This window comes from Bufo gargarizans, chromosome 9, assembly GCF_014858855.1.
Source record: "Bufo gargarizans isolate SCDJY-AF-19 chromosome 9, ASM1485885v1, whole genome shotgun sequence".
Lineage (NCBI taxonomy): Eukaryota > Metazoa > Chordata > Amphibia > Anura > Bufonidae > Bufo > Bufo gargarizans.
Genome location: NC_058088.1, coordinates 41,999,437 through 42,019,070, shown reverse-complemented (window position 1 = coordinate 42,019,070; position 19,634 = coordinate 41,999,437). Strand labels below are relative to the sequence as shown.

The following is a 19,634-nucleotide window of genomic DNA, read 5'->3' as shown; positions in this document are numbered from 1 at the left end:
CTACCTTGTGTGTCCATAGAAACACATGGATACCAAACAAGACATTACTTGTTTGCACCCTCTGAAGCAACAGGTGTGTTATGTTGACTATAGATATAATATAAATATATAATGTTTGCCAATCATCTCAGTAAGGTTCTTAAGTCCCTGAATAAAGAAAAGGGTCACGTGTTTACTAGCTGCTCAAAAAAAAAAGGCCATCAGGTTCTAGGGGAGGCAAGAGATCGTCATCTAAAAGGTTCAGTAGACCTTCTTATGCCCCTGAAAAGATTTATAACGATAGACCAGGAGGTGAAAAGAATTCTTCTTCCACCAACCTCAAGAATGAATTTTGATTCCGGGCCTTAGACTGCAGCATTTTCCCAACCTAGCAGGAATCCACAACAGGTCTATGGATCCAAAGAACTATTTGTTCAGGTTACTGTCTAGAGTTTGCCAATACTCCAACATCACTATTCATGATAAACTCGAAAAAGAAACATAAGGTTTCTATTCTACTGAATTAGTTCTTCAAAAAGGTGCTCTATAAATTGTGCCACTTAACTTCCAAAGACAGGGTTTCTATTCACATGCATTTACCATACACAAGCCAGACAACAAATGGTGACTTATTATAGACCTCAATCCTCAGATTGGTAGTGGCAATTCAAGAGAGGCATTTCATAGCAAAACTATCTAAAGGGTGCCTGCTTACACATGTCTATCCACAAAGATCCAAGAAAGTTCTTGTGATATATAGTTTGTGAGGATAAGTGGGTTTCAGTGTCACTGTTGCTGGTTGTACCTGTATTGTGGTGACAAAAATAAAGACCGGGATTTTTCACTACGTCCTTCTGGTGCCGGAGCCTTTTTCTACTTGTGTAAAGTTCTTGTGAGCTGTACATACCAAGAATGGTCTTGTTCCCTTCCTACAGTTTAGCCAGAGACGGCTGCCTTTCTCTGGACCAGGGATATCTTCATAATACCCTATCTTTACGACTGTTTCATCAAAGAGGCCTCAAGGGAGATGCTGATGGACCACATCTATCTAGCCAAAAGTTGCCTTTATAACCAAGGATTTCTAATACATTTTCAGAAGTCAGAGTTCTCTCCTGTGACATCCCTGAAGTTTCTAGGCATTCTCCTGGATTTAAGGGCTATTAGACTTTTCTTGCTAAAGACAGAAAGCGTATAATAATCTTGCCTAACAAGGTTAAATCCACTGACATCCATGAGATCTTTCATGAAGACTTAACCCTAACCTTTTCAATAGATGCAATCCCCTGGGCAGAAGCCCACCTCACACCATCACATGCTTTTTCTCTCAAAGCTTGGGACAAGGATCTCCGTCAAGTCCTCCTTCAGGCTACCATGAGAGGGGATCTGAGGTGGTAGCCGCCAGACAACAAACTATCCCAGGGGAAGTCCTCTGCCCCCCATTGTCAGTTATTACTGACCAACGATGTCTCAACCAGCTAGGGTGTGGTGTTGCAGGATCAATGGGTCCAGGGAACATGGCCCCAAGGAAAGAGGAGGTTATTAAAAATGTATGGCTGGGCATCCTTTATTTTCAGGATCTCCTACTCAATGTCCCTATCATATCTTTACCTCAACAAATGGGGGTGGGAGGGGGAGTGCCATTTTGGAAATGGAGTGCACCCTGATCATGCAATGGTTAGAGAAGCATGTCACCAATATATCTGCCAGACACATAAGGTGAATAGACAACTCCTCAGCAGATCTTCTGAACAGGCAATCTGTCCTTCTGGAAGAATGGAAGTTCATTTCAGAGGCTTTTCATGCCTTCATAAAAAAAAAAATGGGGCCTACCTGGAGAACTTTTTCATGCCTTCAATCAAATAAAATGGGGCCAAACTGGAGAACTTCTGATCTCTCAGGATGGACCAGCCGCTTGGATGCCTTCTATTACAGCATTTTAGACAAGAGTATTGGCATCTACCTCTCATAAAAGATCTTCTACAGAATGTATAATTTGACGGAGCCTTCTCCACAACCACCAGAAGGCACAGAGATCGAGAGGTTAAGAATAGTTATTTTGAGATTACTGAAATAAGATGTATCTACTCATCTGCCCTTCCATAGTCCAATCACTAATAAAGTGTAAGAGAGAACATGGAGAATGAACTCCGACTGAAGTAAAATGAGGAATAAGATGTCTGAGAATGCTGACCATCCTGATGTCTTATTGTTTCTTCAGCAGGGATTTGAGGCTGGCCCTGAGATCAGCGCACTTTGTGTACCTTTGATAGTAGTATATGCCTTTAATTTGATGGACTTTAATTTTCTGAATGACATCAGACACCGTCACCTGGGCAACCAAAGTAAACATTGTGTTGCAGAATAAATATTCAGGACGGTTAACTGTTCTGGGATGAGAATGAAGGACAATCAAAACATAAATAAACTGCTATAGCTACAGTAATGGTTATATGCTAAATATTCTAAAGTTGTTGTTTTTTTTTTTAAACAATGAAAAGCCTATAATTCTTGACATTTATAAAGCACTATTTTACTATGTATATCAATATTCAAATTAAAGGGAACCTGACATCTTGGGTATGCAAATTGCCCTTAGTACCTTATTCATGTGCTTATGGAGATCTGGAATTAGTTCCTCTTCCGTTATTTTAGTTAGTAAATGCGCTGAAAATGAATTTTTGATCTTCCTCCCACTGTATGGAAATAAGTCCATTCAAGTCAAGGAGGACGGTGTTTTACTCTTCCAAGTCACTGTTTCCTCATCTTTGAAGCCTGATTGACGGAGCCTGCGTGAGACCTAATGAAAGCCGTGGATGATGTTCCCTGCCTGATGGAACATCAATCAAGATCAGGGGGCAGACTGGCCATAGACCCTACAGGGAAATTTCCAGGTGGGCTGATGCCCTCCTCACGGGTACATAACAATCCAATGTTCTCAGCATTAATTAATGCTAGGAGCATCAAGTACTTATGAACCTGGCCAGCGGCTGCAGGTGCCCTCCTGAATTCAACTGTATCGAGGACGTCAGTATCATGTGCTGCACTCTGATATTTGATTCTGCTGAGGCAGCATTTTGTGCTGCACTGTGGTATTTGGTTCTGCAGGGGCGGTATCTTGTGCTGCACTATGATGTTGCCACCCCTCCTACTTCTGCTACCCCTGTCTACTTTTGTTGCCGCTGCCTACTTCTGTTGCCTGCCTTCAGTCAATCCGAATCCGCCTACAACATGGGGCCATTTTTAGCTTTTTTTTTTTACCAGGGCCACTTTGAGTTCCCAGTCTGCACATGATCAAGATGAAGGAGGCGAACAGGGAAACTTGACTCGGAGAAGTAAAACACAGACCTTCTTGATTTGAACTGACTTATTTCAATATGGCAGGAATGAGTTTAAAAGTGCATTTTCAGCACATTTACTAGTTAAAATACTGCAACAAGAACTAAATCCAAACTTCCATAAGCGCATAAATAAGGTAAAATTGCCTATCCGAGATATCAGGTTCCCTTTAAAACATCAGAAACACGAATGGGTAATTTCATATTCTCTATTTAACCCAGGGTCTGCAATGTTTGTATCCAGTACCTCTTCTGGGGTATTGCACAAACTCAATACTTGGTATTTCAATTGGGAGATTGTATGTCTCTGGAAATGATGAAGAATGAGGAGAAGCAAGTTAATTCTACATATCGTAGATTTATGTTTTATTATGCGGCTTCTTGCATGTTCGATCCTTTACCAAACATACAAGAGACCAGTGATGGCCAGTTTGCCGTGTTCGCGGGCGAACACGGCAAACTGGCCATCACAACAAGTGACCACAAGGGCATTTGATATAGATGACATTTGTAGACTCCATATAAAGGAAACGTCCTGGTGGGCCAATGCCTCGTAGACCGTCTTAGTCTTCCTACACAAAGATGTGATGCATACAGCATTAACTAAGGCTGGGAGCATCAGGTACCTATGTAACCAGCTGGTGGCTGTAGGTGCCCTCCTGAATTCAAGCATATCGCCATCCTGAGGACAGCAGTACAGTTAAATTCTGTTGTAGGACATGGGAGCTGATGGCTCCTTGTCTCACGGTTCATCCTCATAGACAACAGGCCAAAAGCTTGCAACTCTGTAGAATGGCGCAGGCAGTCGCAAAGCGATGACATCATAGCAACCATATGCGTAGGTCTAGGTGGCTGTGATGACATCACGACCACATATGCCAGGGTGCAGACATCTATGTAGTCAAACTCACCTGTTAGCCTCATTCTACTTTGTCAGTATGTTCACAGCGATACCACATTTATATATATATATATTTTTTTTTTTTTCCTAATACTTAAAGGAGTTATCCTGGAAAAGATAATGATGAGTTATCCTCAGGACAGGTCATCATTTTCACATCAACAGGGGTCCGAGTCCAGGCATCCCCGCCGTTCAGCTGTTTCAGGGAGTCACTGCGCACACCGAAGCTCTGGCGAGCGATGTGGGCTCCTTGCAGCTTTCCAAACACAGCGCCATACAGTGGCAGTGCTGGGTATTGCAGCTCAGCCTTATTGACTTGAATAGGGCTGAGCTGCAAATAAGCCGTGTGACCGATGTACAGTAATGTCACTGGCCTAGGAAGAGGCTGAGGCGCTGAAGGCCTCTTCTAGTGATCGGCGGGGGGTCCCGGGTGTCAGAACCCTGCATATCTGATATTTATGACTTATCCTCGGGATAGGTCATAAGTATCTTTTCCTGGATAACCCCTTTAAAAATAAATAAACAAAGGATTTGTTTTTTGCACCAAGATATTCTTCGCCGTGTCCTTTGTTTAGTAATCTCTAGTGAGAAATAAATGATACCCACTCATTAGAAGTGCTGGTTGCACTTTCAATCTCTTTATTTCTTTTTATATTTCTTGGCTTTCATGCCTCTTTTTTCTTGAGAACGCTGAGCTGATTTCTACCCCATACTGCGCAAAATTTCCGGGGTCATGCCCCCTTACTCATGCATGACATGTGATCATTAGAATTAATTACCATTGCAGCCAATGGTACCTTTAATACGTTCCTTTGGAGCGCTGCCACAAGCAGGGCTCCATAGGAACTATTGCTGTGGTAGCCTTGGATCCTTCAGAGGGACCACAATGAACAAATGGCTCCCCCAATCACTGCACACACAATTGAGCACAGCATCTGAGGGGTTAAATATCTGTGATTGGCATTATCGCCGATCACAGACATTAGCCCTGGGTATCTGATGTTTGAAACAGCAGAAACCCAGTGGCTATGGCACCCGATGCGCTTTGCAATTTTTAAAGAATGGAATTCCACCGTACATGTAGAATTTTTTTATATGGTCACTTGAGAAGCATACAACAGTATTACATGGGGCATTACAGTATTACCGTTCTATTATTGTGACAGTCCCCCTATTCCAATCAGTAGGAGTCAATATAATAAGATGCTGCAACACAGGATATTAGGAATTTATTACTGCAGTGGACCAACGCTGTACAGAGAAAAGACAGCACTGCGCTGGGTGAGCTCTGCTTGATATCTCTTTTATAGAGTGGGAGGGACAGCCATTTATACTGCCTAGTGTAGGCGAAATTTGCAATTCATGGGATCATCCTGTACATCTTGATACTCTTCATATTATTGCTCATTGTCCTGAATTTCTGATTGTCTTACATCTTTCGCAACCTCTACATTTTTCAAAATGGATAAACCTGAATTCCATTCCGCCGCCTCAATGTCACCGCTTATCCCAGCTAATAGCACCCAAGCCTTGTCTTTGAAACCTCACACATTCATTTGCAAAATACTTACATTTTTACACATTCGTCTTAAAGGGTTATCTCATGACTGTTGTGAAAAATTTAAATCAGACAACATATAGTACATGACAATCTCTTTCTAATAAAGCTAGAACCAGCCCTGTACCTCACAGGGATCCAGAGATCTCCCCGATCATTGCTCTGCTAGATTTATATCAAGCTGGCAGCTTAAGGGGAGTGTGCTATCTGATGCAGCTCAGGAGGCGTGTCCATGCTCTTCCTATCACAGCTCAGGGGGAGTGTCTTTTCTGCTGCAGCTCTCCCTTTCACAATTCAGGAGGCAGTTGAAGGATGAAACTGAGCATGAGCGACCATCTAAGTGAGCAGGTCAAAGAAATAAGAAGAAAAATAAACAGCAGGTGGCGCTATACAGATACAGTTTTTCGAATAACTCAGCAGCTATGCAAAAATTTTAATTACATGCAACTACAAAAGTATTCAGATCCAGGTGCTGGTTTGAAAACTGCAAAATATTTTTCGTGGGAAAACACCTTTAAAAGGAGTCTGTCACCACCTCTTTCGATTTTAAACTGTTCCTGGTGCCCTGTAAAATTATTTTCCATATCTTCTTTGCCACTCATCACAAAAATGCTTGTGCATGGACTCATTATACCCTGGCTTGCAGCACCCTTTTCTGCAGCCTACCAAACTGTACTATGGAGGAGCCAGGGGTGCACCTAGCTTTTCTGCTGCCTAAGGCGAAGACCGAAATGGTGCCCCACCTTCCCCTCTCTTGCCCCTACCCGGTGCTGCCTTAGGCGATTGCCTCACCTGGCCTCATTGGGGGTGCACCCCTGGGGGGAGCGAATCAATTCTGCATCTGTGAGGGACTGTTTCTCTACAGTTGATTCCCCACCCAGCCGATAGATTTACAAGACCACACAAATTCGTTGATAGACTGCTCATGCGCTGCTACTTGCAGTAACGGCGCATACACAAGATTGTTAGAGACCATGAGATGTGGGAACGCTCCCTAACAAAGTGTAAGATTCGTTCAATTGAACAAATTGAATCATACAAATCGATTCGCTCATCCCTAACCTGCATCACTCCAGTCTTTCCATAGCTCTGCTACACCGCACACCTGCATTTTACAGTTCCTCCATTGGCCACACAAAGACTAGCCTTCAAAATGGTTAAATTAACATGCAAAGGAAATGATGTCCGAAAGTTTATTGGTTACTATGGGCAACAATGGGTAGATTTTGGAAGCTCCCGCTCCATATAATGGTTAATTATTCACACATACTAAGCACTTCCGTAATTAGCATCCTGCATTTCACATTACATCAGTCTAAAAGTATCGAGAAAATATTTCTCCAAATAAGAACATGTCTCTTCATAAATCCCTCCCAAGATTTCATCAGAATTTACTTTGTGTTATAACAAAATTTGGAACTGTTAAAGAGACGGAATGAGACGTTTGGCCGATGCCCAAGCAGGAGCAAGCAATGCGGCAGTGGAGATGTGATCAAAGGTTTCACTGTGCTGTAGCTGCCGCTCATCACAAAGCAAGCATGATTAGGATATTTAACACAGAAGATTTGCCAAACTCAGGAGAGCGTTGCTATAGTCTAATGTGGAGGCCTGTTATATGAATAACCATGGCGTGGGTATAGAGAAGACTTCCATTCACTGGAGAAGCAGCTGCAGATACATTATCTACAGAGGAAGGGTCCATATAAAATGTGCTCCCTCTCAGCTGGTCCCATCTGGATATTGCTCTACTCTAAGGCCTCATGCACATGACCTTCATTTTCACTGACCCATTCATTTCTATGGGGCAATGCACACATCCATGCTTTTTGTGGATCCATGCGACCGTTCCACAAATTCTAGAACATGTCCTATTCTTGTCCATATTGTGGATAAGAATTGTCCTTTCTATCGATGACAGTGAAAAAAATGAGGAGCTGTTGTTTGTGGACTGAAATACGGACATGGCTGTGTGCATGAAGCCTAAGACCCCTTTCACGCTGGCGAGAACTCTGCGCGGGTGCAATGCGTGAGATGAAAGCATGGCACCCGCACTAAATCCGGACCCATTCACTTCAATGGGGCTGTGCAGATGAGCAGTGATTTTCACGCATCACTTGTGCGTTGCGTGAAAATCGCAGCATGTTCTATATTCAGCATTTTTTTACGCAACGCAGGCTCCATAGAAATGAATGGGTCTGCATGAAAATCGCAAGTATCCGCAAGGAAGTGCGGATGCAGTGCGATTTTCACGCATGGTTGCTAGGAGATGATGGGGATGAGCAATCCCATTAAAGTCTAATCGCTGTATTATTTTCCCTTATAACATGGTCATAAAGGAAAATAATAGCATTCTTATTACAGAATACTTACTAAAATGTACTTTAAGGGGTTAAAAAAATAACTTAAAAAATTAACTCACCTCATCCATTTGTTCACGCAGCCGGCATCGTCTTATTTCTTCATATTTCAGGACCTGCTAAAGGACCTTTGATGACGTAATCGCGCTCACCACATAGTGAGCGCGGCGACGTCAGCGCAGGTGCTGCTGAATGAAGATAGAAGATCCTTAATAAATAAATAATAAAATGAATAGAACACCTAACCCAAACCCGAATATCAGTGAAGAAGTCCGGGTTCGGGTCTGGGTACCACATTCAGTTTTTTATCACGCGGGTGCAAAACACATTGCACTCAAAACTGACTGCAATTGCGTGCCTACTCGCGTGTTTTTTCTCGCAATGCACACGCAACGCATCCGGAGCAAATCAGGGACGCCTGTGTGAAAGAGGCCTAACTGATGACCTGCAGCAACTTTAGCTGAAACTTCCAGAAATTATCTTCATCGGGGTAGATTGGCCATAGACCTTACAGGGAAATTTAATGGTGGGCCAGTGCCCAGGGGGGCCACCTGGGCCCTCCTTACGGCCGGCCACTGGATGTTTTTTTTTTTATTCTGGCAGTTTTTTGTGATGGAATGTGGTATTTAGCTCTGTTCGGGTGGTATAATGACCACAATATGGTATTGTTGGCCTGCCTTCCATCAATTTGGACCCAACTACAAAACGGGGCCATTTTTTGTATTTTTCCCAGGGCCTCTTTTAATTCCCAGACCGCTCCTGCCCTTCATGATCGGCTCATTTGGTTCGAGATTATAAGGAAAGCAAAAGGATCACAGAGTTCCTTTAAGTGATTCTCATACACTGACAGCAGCAAGATATAGGCATTCATAAAGCTATATGTTCAGTCCTAAATTTCTGATGGCAAGCCTGGCCCATACACATCAGGCCAAGCAGTGCAATGGACAATGTAAGGGTGGTGTCACACACGGCCAAAGCCAGATGTGGGTTGCATGGGAATTAGAAATACAGTATATCGCTACTTCCTGCTGGACCACTTTTGGCTTTGGCTCAAAAAACTGCATCAAAAACTGCCCCAAAAAAGCTGTGTGTGACACCACCCTAAGGGGGACACCACTGAGTAGCAAGTATGGCTCCCCACTCGGGTGGAAGAAAAGCAGTTGGATAAAGGTGTGATGTGAACAAAGCTGTTTATTGGTCTCACGTGACTTGGTGGTTACAGCAAGGGACAACAGGGATCTCAAATGAAGCAACTAGAACATGGTTACAGTCCTTCATTCAAGGCACAGACTTAGGCCACAACTGTTTGCAGTCTAGGAAGCATGGCCCATGTGTTGGATGCATCTCCTGGACCGATGGCAGCTCCTTTGATACAAACTCACTGCATCATAGTCTTGTATGATTCAGTTACTTTCCATCTGACCACAGGTCTATTGCACTGTGGTCACATCATCATCATCTGAGTACAGTACAATAGAGCCACAGTCAGAAAGGAACTTACTGTGCAGCAAGAGCCGGAGCAGAGGATGGGAGTGGTAGTGGCTCTAACCATAGGATGAGTCACCGTGGTTTCCCTCCATTGCATTGCCCCCTAGGTCTGATGCAGTGAGAGGAGGGGGCACCTTTTCTTCCCTAGAGGTACACTCTGTAGTTTGGGCTCCTGCCTAATGGTAGTTTGGGGTGGTACTGATGTTAAGTTATAAGGGTGTCTAGCAGGAGGTGTTTTCGTGCAAAATCAAATGTAGTGCAAAATGGGAGTTGTAGTACATCCAACAAAAACAAAACACAGTATCATCTGTACACACAGTGCAGCTCCTTTCCCAGATAGTAATATATGACTTTTGGCAACGCTGGAAGTTATGGCCCTCTTTATGCACTTGCTAAAGTCTCTTTCAGGAGAATCTATGACTGGTGACTGCATTCTTTCAGCAATGTCTGCAATTTGCACAGTGGAGTGCAGGTCCAATTGACTACAATTGATCAAATCGTGTCCAAGTGTACAGGGTGTCTTAACTTGTTATCCCTACATGGCAACAGTCTAAATAGCTGTAAAATCAGGTTACCATACTGATTCACTCATTTGGCCATGCAGATTCTCTGTCTTAATTTTTATTTTTTTATTTTTTCTCCAAGAACATGCAGAGAACTGTGAGTCTCTGAAACTAGAGGTTTTTGACCTGGGGAGAGGAGCACATAGTCCCTGCTTCCTCCTTCTTTAAGCTCTCCCTCAAACTCTCTAGAGCAGGGATCAGAACTCCAGAGCTGTTGTGAAACTACAACTCCCTGCATACATACTTATGTGGCTATTTTTGTAACTGCCATAGAAGTGAAAGAAGGATTCTTGGAGTTGTAATCCCAGAACAGCTGGAGTCCCGGAGGTTGCTGATCCCAGCTCTAGAACTAGGGTGGCCAAGAAATGCTTGAAAAAGGCTCTAAGCCGAAACATGGCATCTGGAATAAAGCTTCACTTGAGGACGTGTTGTCTCCATCTATTTTTCTTCCATGGCTGCCTGTGAGGTCATCAATACTCATGTCCGTCATGGTCTCAACACATACAGGGAGCTTCACCCACCGTATTGCACACAATATGGCAAAAATTACACAGCATCACAATATGGTGTAGAAAATACGCATGGAAGTTACATGGCACACTCAAATCTGGGGAGACATAATAGCATGCAATGAACATAACTGCAACGGGCCAATGGTAGAGAATAGCAACAGGTTTAACTCTAAGGCCAGTTTCACATGAGCATGTCCAGTCTGGGAAACATGCTCCTCGTGACTGCTGCATTTCACGGACTGAACACTGCTCTTCTGATCGAACTCACAGCATCAACATGATTTATGACTGTGAATTCCTGCCTGACCATGGGTGTACTGTACTCACACATGGTCTGACTGACCCACCTGAGTACCAGAGGATCCCCGGTGAGCCCAGTCTATGAAGCCATAATTGGCCCTAAAAGTCAGAGAGGAAAATTGGTGCTGCCTTTTGAACTATCTACTTGAGTCTATGTCTCAGGTTTGGAATCAATTAGACTTTATCAATGATATAAGGCCATGTTGGGCCCGGGTGTAATTTCCTCTGGTCGGCTGAAAGAACCCCAGTCCAACGCTGTGCTAACAATGTTGTGAGTACAGTATAGTAGACCCACAGTCTAGCAGAAACTCACAGTAGGGCTTATTTTAGTAATAGAGTATTCTACCGATTATTTTTACGATTAATCGAGTACTCTAATAAGAAAAAAATAATTAATAGACTGTTTTCCTTTATAAAAAAACTCATCAAACCCCCCTGCCATCAGTCTTCAACACCCTTCGTTCCCCCCAGTGCCATCAGCTCCACTCCCCCAGTGCCATCAGCTCTCCCCCACCCCAGTGCCATCAGCTCTCGCCCACCCCAGTGCCATCAGCTACACTCCCCCAGTGCCATCAGATGCCATGTCCGCCACTCCTCCAGTGCCATCTGCTACTCCATACCATCCATTGCCATGTCCCCCTCCCCCAGTGCCTCCATGCCATCCATTGCCATGTCCCCCCCTGTAGTCACCGACAGGGGTCACCCCACCGCTCCCCAGTAGTCACTGCACAGGGGTCACCCCACCGCTCCCCAGTAGTCACTGCACAGGGGTCACTCCACTGCTTCCCTGCAGTCACAGTAGTAGTATCACAGTGTTGGCATTCAGGAGCCTTGGAGAGCCTAGTGCTGCTGCCACCCAGCTTTCCCAGGCACAGATCTCTATGGGCAGCAGGCTTCCTACCGGTGTCTATGGCGGAGCAGATCCTGGCCATTGCCTCCTGGTGCGCCTCAGCCTCCAGCAGCTTGGCGATATCCCGATGCTGCCAGCTCTTCCCAAGCACACACTTGTCGGCCAGCTGCCTGAGCTGCACACAGGTCCGGCGGGGCAGGTGCCCCATGTCCCCCTGGCACAGCCGGCAGTGCTTCCTGGGCTCTCCCCTCAAACAGTTTGTGTGCCCGCACAGCACAGTGAACATGTCCGGCAGGAAGCCGCCATAGCCCGGGCACTGCAGCACACCTGCAGCTTCCTCCCGCACCACAACCGAGCCCCGATACTGCCGCAACAGACACTCCAGCAGAGGCCAAGGAGCGGTGAGTGAGAGGCTTCACTTCAGTCACGCTCCATGGTCACGTGATTCACACGAATCCTCGATGCAGGGAAATTGCACTGAGGATTCTTTTAACTTCATTACATCAAGTAATGGTTGCAGCCCTAACTCACAGTATCATAAGTTATCATGATGCTGTGAGTTCGGGACAGAGGAGCCGTATTCAGTCCGGTAAATAATACAAAAGACAGTTTTCCGGACCCAAAGCGCTCATGTGAAGCTGGCCTAAAGGATAGGTTTCTTTGTAAGAAGCTTTGAACGTCAGTGGTTGCTTTCTGCTCCACTGAAAGCTTTATGCCTCATTCACATGTCAGTGTTTGGTCAGTGATTTCCATCAGTAATTTAGAGCAAAAATCAGGTGTTGCTCTAAACACAGAACAGGTGCAGATCTTTCCCTTATACCATATGTCTGTGGAGGCTCCAGTCCTGGTTTTGGCTCACAATCACTGATGGAAATCACTGACCAAACACTGATGTGTGAATGAGGCTTTAGTCATCATCTGATCCCCTTATACTCACCTCACTGGGCAGCATGGTATCATTAGTCTCAGCTTAGGGAGGGGGGCCGATTGTGGTCCCAGTCCTCATCTAGACCCCGTGAAGAAGTGTGGATCTGTAAGAAAGTCTTATGGAGTACTGAACCACAAAGTTCCAAGCAGCTGTCAGTGTAATTTGTCTCCTTCCAGGTCCATCTAAACCAGGGCTGCTCAACCTGCGGCCCTCCAGCTGTTGCAAAACTACAACTCCCAGCATGCCCTATTAGCTGTAGGTTTAGGCCAGCTTCACATGGGCGCATTGGGTACGGAAAACTGTCTTTTGTATGATGGCCTCATTTACCGGACTGAACACTGCTCCTCTGTCCCGAACGTACAGCATCTGTCATCATAACTTATGATGCTGTGAGTTCCTGCCGGACTGAGGGTCTACTGTACTGTACTCACAACATTGTTAGTACAGCGTTGGACTGGAGTTCCTTGAGCCGACCAGAGGAAATGACAGCTTGGGCATTCCTGGTCTAGACAATTCTTGTGATTTTATGAGGAACATAAACAAGCAGAGAAATGGAGGATGAGGAACCTACAACTAGATAAATGGCAGCCATAGGAATCCCCTGTAGGGCCAATGAGATAATATACTGCCATACATTCAGGAGATGCCTGCTCTGTACTGCAGATATCAGTGGAGAATCCACATTGTAGAATGACTGCAGCAAACACAAACCAGATGTGCACCTGAAGACACAGAGATGTTTAGGAGTTATTTTAGCCAGGATTTCTGCATTTTATATTCAGCGTCACTCTGCGGCATGGAACAAATCAGCAACAAAAAAATGTCTTGATTTTGAAGGGGCTGACCAATCCAGACATCCAGGGCATATCGCTAGGATATGCCATCATTGTCAGATAGTGGTTGGTCTCAGAGGTGAGGCCTGCACCTATCTCCAGCACTGGGCTTCCAAAGTGAAGGAAAGCACATTGTCATATCCAAGCGAATGCGCTCAGCTGTTTTTGGAAGTGCCATAGCGGTGAATGGAGAATGCACCGCGCAGGTGTGGCCACCGCTCCATTCAATATCATGAGACTGACAGAAGTAGCCGAGCTAGCTATTGACAGTGTCCGCTGTCTGTTTACTTCATGAGCCCCATTCCGGAGAAAGGAACGGGGCCACCTATCTGATATTGATAGTAGATCCTTGCGCCATAGTTTTTTTTGCACATAATGGGTCAGAGTTATCAAAACTGCTGCTAAGGAAAGTGACTCTGTTGCCAATAGCAACCAATAAGCTTGATCCTTTCATTCTGCAAAGGAGCTCTGAAAAATCAAAGATGGAATTTGATTTGCTGCTGTCAGCAACTGATTCACTTTCCTTAGCAGTAGTTTTGATAAATCTCCCTCATATTGTTCTACCACTCGTGTTTCCTTCATTATGTTTTTCCCCTATAGAGAAGATGTGGACAAAATGCCTAAAAAAAACACCCAGAGCTCCAGCATGCTGAGGTTTTTTAGTTTTTTTTTTTTGCAGAAAGACAAAAAACGCCACATAATGCAAAAAAATAATTAAATTGTAGTAGCAACAAAAAACAAAAACACACACCTGGGTGTACTGCATTTCTCACATCCCATAGACCTTCAGTTAACATCAAGCGCAAAAAAAAACAGGTGACAAATCCCCCCCCCCCCCCCCCCCATCCCACACACACTAAAAGCACAAAGATCAAAAAATACACTACCACCCCCACAACTGGAAAACTTTAGGTTGCAAACAACTAATGTAGACCCTTAGAATTAGAATCTGCATGGCTAAGCATAAGGAGGCAGTAAGGTAACCTGCAACTACAGCCATTCAGACCGTACTGCTGTGAGACACACTATTAGGATACCCTTCACACTTGGCCACATCCTGGCCTGAAGTGTCTTCTAAACAGTGGACACTACAGCCATTTTTGCAAGAGTATTGTTGCCAGCCATACATTCTATTGAGAGAGACTAGCAAGATAGAGAGGTAAGAGGGCCATAGCTCCCATCCTTGCCTAAATCAATACATCACTATCTGGAAGAGAATTGCATTGCATACAGTTGGAACTGGGTGTTGACCCCCACTGATCACACACTGATGACCTGTTAGCAAATAGGGGGAATAATCGAGGGATTTGAAGAAATAAATTGAGTCCAGACCTTGTGATGAATTTTAATAACAGCTTTACTTTGCATAAACGTTTCTCCAACAGTTTCCCAGCAGGTGTTAGCATTAACTCAGGCAAACAAACTCAACACTGCTACATCTGTTGCTCTCTGGCTCTGCTGTTCTGACAAGCTTACTGTATAACTTTGCTTCTTTCTTTATGCTGCAACTTCTCTCTGTAGTCTGACTCTAGATTAATACCATGGAATCTATACCTCCCTGCGACAGAGGCTTCGGGCATTGGCCTCTGTGTCCAGCAGAGCTGAAGGTGCTCTAGCTGGCTTAGGCAGGACGTGTCCAGCAGGGACGTAGACCTGCTTCCTTCCCCAAGCCAGGGGTACTCTCCACTGACCTCTAACTAACTAAACTCCTCCTTAGAAGGAGAGAAGAGAACGGAAAGAAGGTTCCATCCTCTTCAAATGTAGCTCTGCCATGCTTGCTACCACCTTCTGGTGAACCAGGTACATTACATGAACAATAACAGTTGCATAGAAATAGCAATGCACATTGTATAGGACCTGCAATAAATGCATAAGATGACACTGTGTTAGCCCATAGGAGACAGTAGCGGGGTGTGGAGTGGTAATGGCACTCTGGGTCATTACAGGAGCAGATTATAGCACTACTGTGAGGCAAAAATCTGTGCGAGATCTGTGCAGATTAAACAGTCTACAGATGAGCCAAATTTATCAAATTGGCTCCTGCTGGATATACACTTGGTGCATCTTTAGGGACCTTCATCATGCCACCTAAAAATGTGGTGAAAAAGGTAGGTTCCCACAGAGGATTATGCACAGGCAAGACATGCAGCATATTCCACATCACAAACTACCATGGTTTCTGCAGCAGTTTTTCACTTTGAATTTTGCAAACCAGCTCACGGTTTAGCCCTACTGAATGGAAATAGACACATTTTGCGGTTTCTGGGGTGCATTCGTCCAGAGACTGCACCAAAAATGGACATGTCTTGGTGTGAAGACAGTGGGAGGCGGACATTGCACGGCCTCCACCAGAATTTTTGTGCATGTACACCAGTTTTTGGAAACAAATAAAGCCATAATTCTAGCACTTTAGGGCAGTCAATTTCTCCTAATATCGTTGGCCTTCATCCTAACCATAGCTAGCAAGCCCCACACCTGATAAGTGTAGTTAGTCTTTTGATGTGCCCATCATTTCACTGCGTAGAGGAAGTTTGAGATTTCTAAACATGCCCTCAGTCCACATACAGTCCAGCAGTAAAGTCATCTTCTTAGATGTAGCCTTTAGAAACTTTCGGACTACAAACCAGGGCATAGATATAAGAGCTGCCATGGCTTGGAATCAAGATGCTGCTGGCCTTCTAACATGGTAATTATTTATAAATTTTATTGTTTTTCTGGCAAACCTTGTGAAATTTGAGAAATACAGTAATAAAGAAAGGCGAGCTATACCGAGCCTGCAAAGATGATTCACCAGCTCATCAGGCAATGGTATGACCCTACATAGACTTTATCTGGCAACACTCATATAAACTGCTTACAGAGGTGTCTCCCGAAAGGAACATTTTACTTACAAGAATCGGCTTTAGTGCGAAATATGCTGAACCCAGGGAGGATCCAGTGGAATGAAAGCTTAAATCCATGTGGTCAGATTCTCCAAACACTTGTGGAAGGAAGACCTTGTGAACTGTTTGGAAAGGACAGACGGGATTAACATATCTGGGAGCTTGACAGATGATTCCAAACTTCTGCTCTCAAGAGATTGCAACACAACTGGAGCAAGATATTGTCTCTTAAGCTGTGTGCTATCATCATATCGCAACTATGGATCTACAAAAAAAAGGAGTTCCTTTTCCTAAAATATGTTTTTGTAGTGCAGAAGAGACAAAGTTATAAGGAATGATACAGTACTACACTATATTTATTGTCTGGGCATAAAGACATTGGAACACGAGGGAAGGGTTGTTCACTTGGGTCCACCCAATCTCTGTTAGCTGGAATTGAGAGCCCCAAAGTAAGAAAAGCTCTGAGGGAATCAGCAGGGAAATTAAATTGTCAGAAAATGCTTCCAATTGTGGTTTCAGCTGAAGAACGGGTTGTGTTGGTGAGGTTAAAGTCCTCATACACCTTAGATAGCTGGTTCGACCAACAGCTATTCCTATTAATTACCCTTCAGACATGAACAATGTCTTTTGAAAGTCTTAATACACTTTCATTTTGGGGTATTAAATAGATTTTTATTGAGTTCTTTTGCAATAAGAGAAACAGCAACAGTACAAACAAGTAAAGCAGGCGTGCTAAGACCTTGATCAGAGATAAATGCTTACATACAGTATAATATAACTACAACAGTATAATATAACTACAGCAAGATGGTTGTGCCATAAAATACATGGGTATGCAAAGATGCGTAAATATATCACGGTTGTAAGGACATACACTTATGCACATAAATATACAAGGAGCAGTTACAGGATATAGTGAGGTAGAGCAGTGGCGTAATGGCTGGAAAGCCAAGGAATCCATTGATTGTGAACCTTAACCCTGGTGGACAGAGTGGGAGAAAAAAAACATCTCACAGTGCATACAGTCAGGTCCATAAATATTGGGACATTGACACAATTGTAACATTTTTGTCTCTCTACACCACCACAATGGATTTGAAATGAAACGAACAAGATGTGCTTTAACTGCAGACTGTCAGCTTTAATTTGAGAATATTTACATCCAAATCAGGTGAACGGTGTAGGAATTACAACAGATTGCATATGTGCCTCTTACTTGTTAAGGAACCAAAAGTAATGGGACAATTGGTTTCTCAGTTGTTCCATGGCCAGGTGTGTGTTATTCCCTCATTATCCCAATTACAATGAGCAGATAAAAAGGTCCAGAGTTCATTTCCAGTCTGCTATTTGCATTTGGAATCTGTTGCTGTCAACTGTCAAGATGAGATCCAAAGAGCTGTCACTATCAGTGAAGCAAGCCATCATGAGGCTGAAAAAACACAACAAACCCATCAGAGAGATAGAAAAAACATTAGACGTGGTCAAAACAACTGTTTGAAACATTTTTAAAAAGAAGGAATGCACCGGTGAGCTCAGCAACACCAAAAGACCCGGAAGACCACGGAAAACAACTGTGGTGGATGACCGAAGAATTCTTTCCCTGGTGAAGAAAACACCCTTCACAACAGTTGGCCAGATCAAGAACACTCTCCAGGAGGTAGGTGTATGTGTGTCAAAATCAACAATCAAGAGAAGACTTCACCAGAGTGAATTCAGAGGGTTCACCACAAGATGTAAACCGTTGGTGAGCCTCAAAAACAGGAAGGTCAGATTGGAGTTTGCCAAACGACATCTAAAAAAGCCTTCACAGTTCTGGAACAACATCCTATGGACAGATGAGACCAAGATCAACTTGTACCAGAGTGATGGGAAGAGAAGAGTATGGAGAAGGAAAGGAACTGCTCATGATCCTAAGCATACCACCTCATCAGTGAAGCATGGTGGTGGTAGTGTCATGGTGTGGGCATGTATGGCTGCCAATGGAACTGGTTCTCTTGTATTTATTGATGATGTGACTGCTGACAAAAGCAGCAGGATAAATTCTGAAGTGTTTCGGGCAATATTATCTGCTCATATTCAGCCAAATGCTTCAGAACTCATTGGACGCCGCTTCACAGTGCAGATGGACAATGACCCAAAGCATACTGCAAAAGCAACTAAAGAGTTGTTTTAAGGGAAAGAAGTAGAATGTTATGCAATGGCCAAGTCAATCACCTGACCTGAATCCGATTGAGCATGCATTTCACTTGCTGAAGACAAAACTAAAGAGAAAATGCCCCAAGAACAAGCAGGAACTAAAGACAGTTGCAGTAGAGGCCTGGCAGAGCATCACCAGGGATGAAACCCAGCGTCTGGTGATGTCTATGCGTTCGAGACTTCAGGCTGTAATTGACTGCAAAGGATTTGCAACCAAGTATTAAATAGTGAAAGCGGCAGAGGCCAGAAGAAGCGCAAGGTGCGCGAAACAGCCGTCAGCCAGCTGATCACTCAGCAAATACACGCACATGTCCGCCCCAGCCTGCTAAACTTTGTATTCGACTTCATACCAATAAAGATACAACTTGCAACATTTGGGTGAGTGCTGCTATCATTTTCCTTCTACTTACTGCATGATTATTGTGGATCTTCTGTCGATAGCTGAGCACCACTGAATAAATGTCGATAAACTAAGCCGCACAGTTCCCTGTCTCTGAGAGCGCTGGACGGATCGGCAGTGCCGCCTCGTACCTCTACATATCCTGATTAAAAAGTGAAAGTTAGATTTAAGATTATTATTCTGTCCCATTACTTTTGGTCCCTTAACAAGTGGGAGGCACAGATGCAAACTGTTGTAATTCCTACACCGTTCACCTGATTTGGATGTAAATACCCTCAAATTAAAGCTGACAGTCTGCGGTTAAAGCACATCTTGTTCGTTTGTGGTGGTGTATAGAGCCAAAAATTTTAGAATTGTATCGATGTCCCAATATTTATGGACCTGGCTGTAAGTTAGTTGACCGATTGCACAACTTCAGCAACTGAAGGGCTTTGTGCCAGCTTCCACTGACGAGCGATAATGTTACGAGCTGCGCGTCTGTAATGACATCTTTGATAAGGTCAGTAATTTCAGACCAAAAATTGCTGACTAAAGAACATGACCACCACATAT

At 44.0% G+C, this 19,634-nt stretch overlaps 1 long non-coding RNA gene across 1 annotated transcript in view; it reads right to left on the bottom strand.

The window, feature by feature from the left end:
• The window catches only part of LOC122945942, a 35,531-nt gene extending 18,857 nt beyond the window's left edge, over positions 1–16,674 (bottom strand). The window contains exon 1 of the long non-coding RNA XR_006391188.1: positions 16,496–16,674. This is a non-coding gene — a long non-coding RNA (uncharacterized LOC122945942). The remainder of the gene's footprint in view (positions 1–16,495) is intronic.
• Positions 16,675–19,634: the final 2,960 nt, after the last annotated feature.